Genomic DNA, 12,095 nt, shown 5'->3' on the forward strand with positions numbered 1-12,095 from the left:
ACAAATTTATAGAAAACAAAAATATGAATGAAATTTTGTAGCACAAACAAATAGCTTTATACTTGCTTTGTACTTCCTAGTACAAAAAAGCTCCAACCCCCCCAAAAAAACCCCCAAAAAAATTATGTCTGATTAATAAGACATGTTGTCTACAAAATAATATAGATAGCATTACGCTATAAGATGCTAATGTTTGCTATCTTCAGTAGATAGCAACATATCATTTGTCTGGTTAAAAACACGTTGTCTACCAATATAGATAGCATTGCACCATAAGATGCTAATGTTTGCTATCTACAGTAGATAACAACATACTAAAGTAGCTACTTGTCTAGCATTGTACCATAAGATATTAATGTTTGCTATCTTCAGTAGATAACAACATAGCAACATGTCTGATTAAAAAACACGTTGTCTTCAAATATAGATATCATTGCACTATAAGATGTCAATGTTTGCTATCTTCAGTAGATAACAACATAGCATATGTTTGCTTAATAAAACGTGTTGTCTACAAATATAGATAGCATTGCATAATAAGATGTTTGCTATCTACAGTAGATAACAACATAGCAACTTGTCTAGCATTGTACCATAAAATGATAATGTTTGCTTTCTTCAGTAGATAGCATATGTCTGATTAAAAACCACGTTATCGGCAAATGTAGATATCCGATTGAAGAAAGGCATGATTGTTGTTAGTGTTGTTTTTTTCTCAGAATCGTATCAAAACAAGTAACAAAAAACATCTAACAATTAGTAACATAACTTTAAAAGTCCATGAACATGGTACAAAAAACCCTATACTAAAAATTCTTCAACCCTTCTTGCTCCTCTTTACAGCTGCATCAAAATAATATATAAAAAAAAAAAGGTGCAACTTCGACATGTGCCTGGTTTGGGGGACCATGTTATAAATGCTACACCACTCACTAGGTCCACGAGATACTGATTGAATGTGGTTTCGTCTTTACAAGAAAGCACAAGGCATTAAAGACATCTCCATGTTAAAGATACTTTGGGCTCTTCCAGTTGATATACATATGCCTCATGGAAGACATGACCTTAATCTCCCACACAAGGGGTGCAGATTTCAAATTGAGTCAACCATTCTGTCAACCACATTTGAAATTCACAGTCCCTGTGTAAAAATTTAGGTCATGTCTTCCATATGGGGTATATGGATTTTAACTGGAATTGCCCATTTTATGGAAGTAAAAAGGTAACACAAAAAGAGACAAACTTATTTTAAAGGTGACTAAAATTACAGAAGAATGGTTGGAAATAGGAATTACACATTTCAATCGATTCACGCGTATTTATATAAAGACACCGGAAGTAAGAAGGTTGATCATTAATATTAAACGCAGAAGCAAAGTCAAATTGACGAATATTACATATATAATAAAAACATTAATGATTAACGAAACGCACTTTAGAATTAATTTAATTAATGTTCATTGATTAATATGAATTACTACTGACAATGTACCAATTATTGATTGCTATGTGATACTGTTTATTTTTACTTATAAACAATGGCAATTAACAGCAGACTGTTCATTTGCAAAGCGATCAATGTATACATGGTACATTCAAAAGTAATAATATGGAAGGACAATAATTCTGGTAGATGTGGTATTTAATTAAGACAGAAACATCATCATATGCTATTAGGGTCAGGGGTTAGGGGTTAGAGGTTAGGGTTAGGGTGAGGGGTTATGTTTGGAGGTCGGTTGTCTTAAATGATTTACCATAATTCTTTTGAACGTAATACATTTGTTTTAACTCTCTGCAAACAAGCGCCTAAACAACAACGTCAATAACAAATTTTTCTCATAATATACACCAAACAGAAAATAAGTTGATGCATGTCCATAGATATAAATGTGTTATTTAAAAAAAATAATAAAGAAACTGATTATAGAGAGGTAGCATGATAGTTTTGTATCATTTCACCATTGGTTAGATCAAAATATTCACCCTTTACCAAACTAAAGGAAAGCAAGATAGCTTAAGATCCAAAATATGGATACAACCTATTACAATTAAGAGAAGCTTGATATAAACTTCAGGTCAAGTTCATCATTTGTAAAGGTTAACATGGAACAGGATTGTATGCGACCACGTGTGTAATATGATTATGAAATTATCGTCCTGGAACTATACAAGTATGGAATCAATACGTTTGATTTTTATTTCAGTCCAACACCTGCTCGTAGCACATAATAACTATCGAAGACTCGCTACATACGTTAGGCCTAGATATATAAAATTTGCAGCATTATTAAATATAATTGATTTCATATCTTCGATTTGTAACTGTGTTCAAGGACATATTGTGTCGCCCATACATACTCAGTGACCTAAGCGACTAAAATGAGGATAATTTAGTTTTGAAGTCAATTATACGATGTTTCTATCATGCTAAAGGACTTTTAATCAGATTTAATTTGATGCAAATGCAATAAAAATGTGACATAAGGAAGCCAAGTTATAATAGAAAATATTTTATATTTTATAAGTTAAAGAATATAGATGTGAGTAGCAAATCATCTCGTATCACAAAAACAACTTTTGCGACTTATTCCTCATTTTGGTTTATCGAGTCATACATATGAAATAACATGATGGGGACTCAATAGAATCTTGTTTTCACACACGGTAAGTGTTATGAGAATTTAGCTCTTGTAGTAAAACAAACATGACAAATGTAGTTATGGATGATGGAATGGTTTGCCTATGTATAGCACTAAAAGCTATAGGGAATTAGCAAACGTAACAGAATGATTTTCTCTCATAGATTTTACAATCGTAATAATATTATGCAGTTAATGTTATCATTTTTACGTGTGTTTGTTGTTTTTCTTCTTGAGTTACCTGCCTTATATAAATAATGATGTTTTAAAAATAGCTGTAATTTTCTTTCCTTTTTTTCTTGCTGCGAATAATAGTAATTTCTTTATGACTAGGTATTCCGCCTTCCCTCTCCCCACCATCAACAACATTATTTTAATGTTCGTTTTTTTAAACATTGTAATCGTTACGGACTTTTTAGTTATTCAATGTGTCTATATTTGTTCGTCTTCCTGTCGCATCCTCATCAATCTCAAGCCCACAAAAATTAACTGAAGTGATGATGATGGTGATACCAGCCCCAGTTACTATACACTATATGCAATATATCACACAAAATTGACATTTGACGGGAAGACTAAATCTTATAATGTCCAGGGTCACTTGTACGTAATGAAATAAAGTTTTGTGTCATTCCTACCGCGTTCTATTAACCACGCATGCGCAGTTCACTCACAGGCTTCAAATTTCCCATCAATAAACACAGGCGGCGATTGTTACGGGCCGCGTGAAGTGACGTTTCCTTCGATAACATAATACTCGAACAAAAATCAATGAGATTTAGAACCACTCTTCCATGCACCGATCACAACACACACTCTTTCCAATACATGTCGGTGAAACAACCTTATCTGATGCGTGCCAATTTCAGTTTGCTATTGCTATTTTTGTATTGCATGTCTGTTTTGATAACCACATCACACCACTGTCATACTGTGACAGACGACGACTGTTTTGGAGCGATACGTCTTTTGTCAAAAACTATATTTGTAATTTTCTAATGGGAGTTTGGCGTGTAATTCAAGTGCTTAACTTTGCTTATAAGCCCCAGAGGTTGTCGACAATAGGAATACAACGCACAAGAGGATTTTATTAATAAAAACGGAAAGTGTACATTACATCGGGCTGTTGCATTGACCTTCTTGTAAGGACTCTTCGAAAGTTGATAAAGGTACGTTTAACCGACATAGCCTATAATTTTATACAAGACTGTTACTGTTGCGTGTTGTTGTTGTTTCTTCTTTCTTTTTTGTACTTTTCAGTCTCCCCTTATATGTTGTTCTTCTTATTTTTTCTGATCCATCGCTTTTGGATTCTGAACTGCGTTTCCATTGCTGGCTACATTTATTTCACTTAAGCGATAAAAAACCCTGTTCTATGGGGCCCGACCCAGAATTTGCGTTTTGGATTGAGAATTTTAAGAAAAAATGCTAAACTCATGTAAATCAGCTGTTTTTTTTATTTAAAAAATTATTAAAATTATTAATTTAGGTTGAACTTTTTTAGAAAATATGTCAGATTTTTCAGATTTTTGGATTATGGTGAAATTTTAGGGTAATTTTAGCCTCCAGAAAAACAAAAGACAAAAAATAAATAAATAAATAAATAAATAAATAAATAAATAAATAAATAAATAAATAAATAAATAAATAAATAAATAAATAAATAAATAAATAAATAAATAAATAAATAAATAAATAAATAAATAAATAAATAAATAAATAAATAAATAATTTAAAAATAGTATAATATAGGTTTGTGTATTATTGTGATCTGTATACATCAGTAACTTAATAACTCGTTTTTACAAACGCTGCTTTTTTGGTATATCAATTTCGTTTTGATATTTAATACTTGATGCACTGCGTGAATAACATACTATATATAAATACCCCAGGTAGGCCTATATGAAAATGCCTTGTTTAAACATTGGTAAATTAAATTTCCTCTCCACAAATATAACTTCTCAAGCCCCCAATGGCTTCTTTGGGTATTTGCTTTAGAACGCCGGTGTATCTTCTCAAATATGACTAACTTTTTTCAAATAATGTGTCTCATTGTTACTTCAATACATGTACGTTTAATGAAAGAATCCCTGTGTAAAGCAATTTACAGCAACAATATTGTTGAAACTCTCCCGGCAAAAAGGACGCGTTGTGTATATTGTTATAGTACTGAAACTTCATTAATCATCGCGGGAGAACAGATTGAGTGTACTATATCTACTTCTGGTTTGTTACGCCAATCATGACAATGTTAATGATAAAATATCACCTAATCAATTAATTATAGAACAAATCATCTGAATAAGAAGAATCAAATATGTCATTAAATGAACCTCGCTTAATTGCAACTAAAATGTTTTTAAGATTAGTTCGTTAAATGGTACTGAAATGGTATACATTATACTATTAATAGCAACACATTTATCAACGCATGATAATGCTAATATAGCCTACCTATGCTAATTATCACAAAGACATCTTTTTTAACGAATTTAACGTTATTTTTCTACAAAAACAGAACACACATCAATCATAAAAATTGTCATATTTGACAGTTCTGACTATCCAACGTTACATCCATTGCTATGCTATGTTTATAGTGGGTTTACTTAATTGCATTTATTGGAATTCAATTCGATTTGAATAATTCATGAAGAGCTGTATTGTTGTTGAGATATATTGATGGGTTGCATCAGAGCAGTCTTTTTATAAGTTTGCCTGACATTGGATTCTTGTGACTCGCAACCTACAAATATCAATATTGTTGGCACTTCCAAATGTAGTTTATAAAGCTTAACATAATCATGGAAGATATAATTTTAAACATAAACAAGTAAAATCTAACTGCCTCCCCTTTTCTTAAATTATTCGTTTAAGCTAAAGTTTCTCTTTTCGAGGTATATTGCTTTACATTGTATTCTTAGCGAACATAAAATAATTATTTTTGAAACGTGCAATGTGTTATTGTTTTTGGTTAAAACGTTTTAATAGCATTTAAATAGTTATGTAAAGGTCATGAAAACGTTTCGTTTCATAGACAAAAATGCTACACCAACAATTTAATGATGTTGCAAAATGTTATTGTCAAACATGTTTGCGTAATATTTTATCAACACTTAAAAAGTATTAGAATATTTTGCAGCAAGTTTTCAAAAATGTTTGAAAAAAAAACCACGTCTATATATTACAAAATGTATGTTAAACCCGACCTTTACACGTTGTCTGCAAAACGTGTTGTGTTCGATGGACTATAAGCCTGCTTTCACTATTGTTAATATTATGTAGGGGTGGGTGTAAGAAGAGGTTATAGTAGGTTAAAGTAGCCTACTGGAGTGTAGGAGGGTGTATTCGAGAAGTGTGGTGGGGTGGTATAGGTGGAACATGTGATGTTCTCAACATGCAAATATAAGTTTGTGTGTATGAACATAACCCTGCTGAATTTTGGAAATTATACTGGAACTTAACGTACCTTTTTCAACTTTGCTATAGTACGTTGCGTCTGGAACCCGATTTCATTAGTTAACTGACCCACTGGACTGGACTGCTTAACATGGTCATGCTAATTGACATTTACAAATAGCTCTCAAAATATTTCATCAATTGTTGTTATACAGAATATATTTAATATAATTGTATTTCCCTTCCTTTACTTCTGTATTCCAAATATATTTCATTTTTAATTGTTTATATAAGAATATAATTAGAATTATTTTATTCAGTTCCCTTTTTCTGACAGTATTTTTACGTTCGCTTCAAGTAGCACATGCTATACCCCATCTTACATATTTGTATAGGTCAAATTTAACAGTGTGTACAGCGTCAGTTATTTTCTGAAAGGAGCCAGATTGATTTAATTTATTTCATGACATGTCGGTTACTCATATTCTTTCTACGTCTTTACAAAATATTCGTGTATTTATAGTAACAGGTAAATCAAATCAAATTGATATTATTTAATTTTCGTGCTCAAAGTTGGTATAAGTAATTGGGAAGTAAGACGATAGCGTGTCATCCATGCACGTATACTTAAAATTACTTTCAACAGCATCAAATATTCTACTTAAAATTGGAACAACTAATTAATATAAACATCTATATATGTACAAAGTGTCATGCTTTTTAATTAACTAGCTTTCAATATGTCGGGGTGTGGTAGAGTTGGATTTGAGTAACTAGTCGTTTAATATGTATATACTAATAATAATAACATTAATAACACTAATAATAATAATAATAATAATAATAATAATAATAATAATAAAAATAACAACAACAACAATAATAATAACACTAACACTAATAATAATAATAATAATAATAAATAAATCCAAGTAAGGTAAATCATCCACAGTAAAGTGCTCAACCAAGAAGGGAGCTGGAATATATTTAAAATAGACTTGGTGATTTATTAAAGCATTATTTACAATATTGTTTCATGCAAGCCAGGCGAAGCCGACCTACACTCGTCAGAATATGCAATTCTGACGAGTGTGCGTCGCTTTAATAAATCACCAAGTCTATTTTAAATAAATAATAATAATATACATAAATACTTATAGGCGCGCTTAAGTCATTTAAAAATACACAATGTACTCTAAATAGGCCTATATTTTTATAGTCAAATAAATTGTACGTGATTCTATACTAGCATATTGCACTTTATTACAAATATCATTCACAGAAGCATCATTATAATTGCAGTGCAAACATATTCTTTAAACATGTTTGAATTTTATTAACAGCTCGGTTTTTGAATATAACAAACTTTAATATTACATATTAATATACGTTACAGCAATTCTGAAAAAAACTATAGTGCATTGGATTATTTGTGAATTTTCTCAATGTTATTAAATGCAGTTTTAAAAACGTGTCAAATTTCAGATTGAGCAATTTCGATTGGTACAATTTCTACAGATTCAGATCAACTTACTATTTCTGATATCAAACTAATATATATTTTTTCCCATTACGTGCACATGTGGTTATATTTTGAACACTTATGACTGTATTTTGTACAATTTCAAACGAGTCTCTTATACATATCCATATCGATTACATCTATAGGGTATCATTTTAAGCCAGTATCAATCATATTTTATATCACTGGCCCTACATTATCTTCCTTCTCGTATCAATTACCTATACTTATTGGAATTCTCAGAACCCGTCTCAGAAGCACCTTCACGCAAATAGATTTCTCATCAGCTCTGTTCTCTTTCGCTTCTCTGAACTGATGTAATCCAGTTACTAATTAAATCCTTTGCCGAATCTTGTTAATTAAGACTTACACACGATATATCGACGCTGCTGTATTCAGCTTGGCATGGTTTTTACTTAATTTGCTGAGAATTGACAAATGACAAGTAAATGAAGAGTGAAGAAATATATCGACAAGGGAGGGGGAGATGGGAGAGATAGATCTTCTGGTACATTAAGAGAGATAGAGAGAGGGGAAGAGAATGAGGTCGAGAGAGAGGGGGAAGAAATAGAGAGACAGAGGGGAGAGAGGGAGAGGGAGAAGTATAGAAGAAAAGTTGTAAGGAAAATATAGAGCTACAGAGAAAAAAAAAAGTGCTATGTTCACGTTTAAATCCATGCACCCCTATAAAACACGTCATTAATCTTCCAAACAGGTCGGGCATGACCCCATTCAGAAAACCCCATTTGAAATTCAGGCTCCTTGTGAAAGATTAAGGTCGTGTCTTCCATAGGGTGTATGGTCATCAACTGGAATAGCCAAATGACTGAAAGATTGAAAGATACTCAAAGGCAACATAAAGAGAAAGAGAGGGGAGATGGATTGGAGAGGAGGGTGGTGACACATAAAGACTGAAAGAGAAAGGACTATGAGAAGAACGATAAACAGGAAGTAAGAGGAGGGAGTATACCTAAAGTCGGTAAGACAAACACATTGATCAAATTTGGTGCAGATCGAAAGATATAGGCTAGTGGTTAAACTAAAGCCTGAAGTTTTCCGCGTTGCAGATTTTCCGCGAATAAAGCAGAATTTAGGATGAAAAGCAGAAAGTGCAGTTTTCATAAAAAGAGAATGATACAAAACATCAAAACCCCACAAAAAATGAAAATAATTAACAATATTATCAATAAAATGATATAAATATTAAAATCGGCTTCAAAATGTAACGTAATAAAGAATGTTTTACCTTAATATGGATTACACATCAGGTCAAAATCGTAAAAATTGTATGCGAACAAGTAAAAGAAAGCAGAATTTGACATTTATAAAGCAGAAATTTTTTGGCTTTAGATGAAACTGAGGAAAAAAAAGGTTTAAACTGAGGAACAAAATGTTTCTATTTTTGGCTGAATGGAACAAATGCTTCATATTAATCACACATGCAATGTCACTATACCTGTTTACAGCTATTGTGGTAAATCAGAAAATTAACACGTACATTTTCAAACATCATTGTGTTGCCATCTGCTGTCAAATGTATTACACAAGAGAACATTGTTCTCGTACTTTTTAATACCACTGTTAAGTGCTCATACTGTTTGGCAGATTCATCATGTTCGTTAAGTGTTCAATTCTGATAAAATGGTATAGGCAATTTTATTTTAGATAGACATTGTTAAAGAAATATATTTAGAAGTATATATCTACGATTTAACGATTATACAATCATGTGAATGCCACAAAAATACTTAAGTGCGTACCTCGTAGTAATTAAGGCAGTTAAACGGGCCACATAGTCGGCGTAATGCAAGTGTAATCTACCAGTTAATTGAATAGCGTGGCTTTAAATGTCTTTAGCAATCAGCTCCTTAGGCAAAAGTGTTCACTTGTTTCACAAATTCGCACTGCTTTTAGTTTTAATCTCTGGATTATACATAACTAAATACTGATAAATTGAACCCAACATGGGAGAAATTATGGCGCTACTTAATTTTGCTAAAATCAAAAGAAAATACAAGATTTGCTGTGGATTATTCCAGGTTTTGTTCTTCAATTTTATCTGAAACACATTAATATCTGGGGTAATATTATTTATATAATGTGCCTAAAAACTGATGTAAGCGCAGCTAAGTTTAAAACAAATACACCTTGTGTGACTATTAAGACACGTCCCAAAACTACTTCAGGCCAAACAAAGAATTTGGAATAGATTTTGTAGATGTTTGTTTTGAAATACGTTTGTATATGCGTATCTGAGAATTCAATCAGATATATTTATGGTGGAATAATTTAGTATTTTATTTACTTATGACTAGAAGGTCATGACAAATGTATATTAGAAATAACCGTAGAGAAATACAATAACAAGCTGAAGTATTGATTTTTATATTCTGAGTCTATTTTGAAAAGATGCATATAGCATATATTTTTTCCTCGAATTTGGATAAATTTGTTAATAAATGAAAATATCGACTCAAGGTCGGGGTTTCATAGTAAAGAGATGGAATTTAATCAAACATTTTGGTAAAATCGAGATATTGATGATATTGAGGTCTTTCTATTTGCATGCATACCTTATTTTTATATATCTTTCGTGTTGGTGTCTGTTTATTTACAGTTACCAATCATAGTGACGTCTATAACATTAACTGATTTGATACAAAAAATTGATTAATCCTTTTGCTATTCATTGTGGGTTTTTTAATTTGATTTCAATTTGTTCTCCCCTGTAATGAATGATTGAATATTTTATAAATATTATATTTATTGTATGACAATTAATGCATTTAAAGACAATCACAGGCGCTCACTTCAAACACGCAGAACCCCTGACCAATCAGCTCGACCAATGCATTGGCCTCAGTGCATCACTGTACACAGTTACCTAGCTACTAATTTAATTGTTCCAAAGCAAAGCCAGATAAAACAGTGAAGAGCTTCGTTTGCAGATGACGTTATAAATTCACCCCGAAAGAGATAAATATATAAACTTCCAATAAAATGTTATAGGCATAACTATAGAAAAACACAAATTTTTAAGTTATCAAGTAGTTGAAAAATTGTTGACAAAGATTACAACATTGTGTTAATAGTCAATTGCATTGCTCCAGCTGACGTTTTAATCGTTCCAGACAAAGTTTGCATTTCTAATAGCAAATACAAATTTTGCAACGGATAATGTAGTTGCGAACAAATAGTTGAACCGTTTGTTGCACTGTCTTGATGCTACGTACTTTGAATAAACCTGTGTACATACAGTCCCTATATAACAATATAAATCCAATAAAAACAGCCACATGTGCCAATTGTCTTTCGAAAAGGGCTTGTAATTGGTCAAAGTAATTTCATGACTATTTATATTGCACTAACACATAATTGTCCCAAAAATACATGGTGTATACATTTGTATAAAGAGCAATGAAATTATTTTCTAACAATAACGAGCCCTTTACCAAAAGACTGATTTTGACATATGGCCATTTAATAGCAATCATTTCATATAAGTACCGGATATACACATGTTTATTCAAAGTACGTAGCATCAAGAGAGTGCAACAAACGGTTCAACTATTTGTTCACAACTACATTTAACCTTTGCAAAATTTAGAGCGTAGTGCATTTTATTATATCATTCATGTCCTCTGCCTATATCAGCTTGACCAGGCTATTCCTCAATTGACTTCAATCATCCAGCTTGCCCTCATTTGACCTCACTACATTGCCGCGGTACTCTCATAACTAATTTAATTGTCACCAAAGCCATGCAGGCAGGATAGTAAAGAACTCCGTTTCCAGATGACCTTATGGAAAATGTCTTAAAAGGTTGTTTGACAATAAACTAAAACATATTTCAGAACTATACATGTGATAAATGTTATCTAAATGCTACCTACCTAAAATTATTTTAAGACTACTTTTCTCTGTATTATAGACTGAGTATGCTAAGTCTGATTTGCTTAATAGCACAGTAAAAATGATTGTTATGAAAGACAAACATGTTTACATTTTGTACAATTCGTCTTTCCATATGGAGTTGGATAAATTAATAATGATAAATAAATTTGGGGATGTATACAATACACGATGCCAATCCACAGGCTTCTGAACACTTTACAGATTTTCGCTTACCAATACAAGCCCCATATAAACCATTATACAAAATTCAAGGACGTGGCTCAGTATAAGCGCAGTCTCCAAGTCTACCACATATAACCATCGGAACCAGGATCAGCAATTATGGACTTCTTTTTTTTTCTCTGTATTTCAATCTGTGCAGGCGTATTCTTATTTGCATAATTGTATCAAAAATAAAATGTGTTTAACAGAATCGCAATATATTCTATTGCCTTTCTCGATCTGATCATCCACTTCTAACAATAAATAGTACCTTACAGGATAACACAAGCTGTACTCATCAACCTTTCATATCCTCTGTCCATAGCTTGACCAGGCTATTCCCCAACTGACCTCAGCACATTGCTGCAGTAATCTCATAACTAATTGAATTGTTCCAAACCAAAGCCAGGCAGGAT

The 12,095-nt window shown here is 31.9% G+C and overlaps 1 protein-coding gene across 4 annotated transcripts in view; it reads left to right on the forward strand.

Annotated features, from left to right (window-relative positions):
• LOC140169646 (potassium voltage-gated channel unc-103-like) overlaps positions 1-12,095 on the forward strand; it is a 335,180-nt gene that overhangs the window by 222,196 nt on the left and 100,889 nt on the right. Inside the window, exon 1 of one of the 4 annotated variants that reach the window (XM_072192929.1) lies at positions 3,329-3,808. The exons of the other annotated variants lie outside the window; for them this stretch is intronic. The gene's annotated coding sequence lies outside the window, so the exon portion shown is untranslated. Of the gene's footprint in view, positions 1-3,328; positions 3,809-12,095 lie in introns of those variants that run through there. 4 annotated transcript variants of the gene reach the window in all.

This window comes from Amphiura filiformis, chromosome 14 (genome assembly GCF_039555335.1).
Source record: "Amphiura filiformis chromosome 14, Afil_fr2py, whole genome shotgun sequence".
In the NCBI taxonomy this organism is placed as follows: domain Eukaryota; kingdom Metazoa; phylum Echinodermata; class Ophiuroidea; order Amphilepidida; family Amphiuridae; genus Amphiura; species Amphiura filiformis.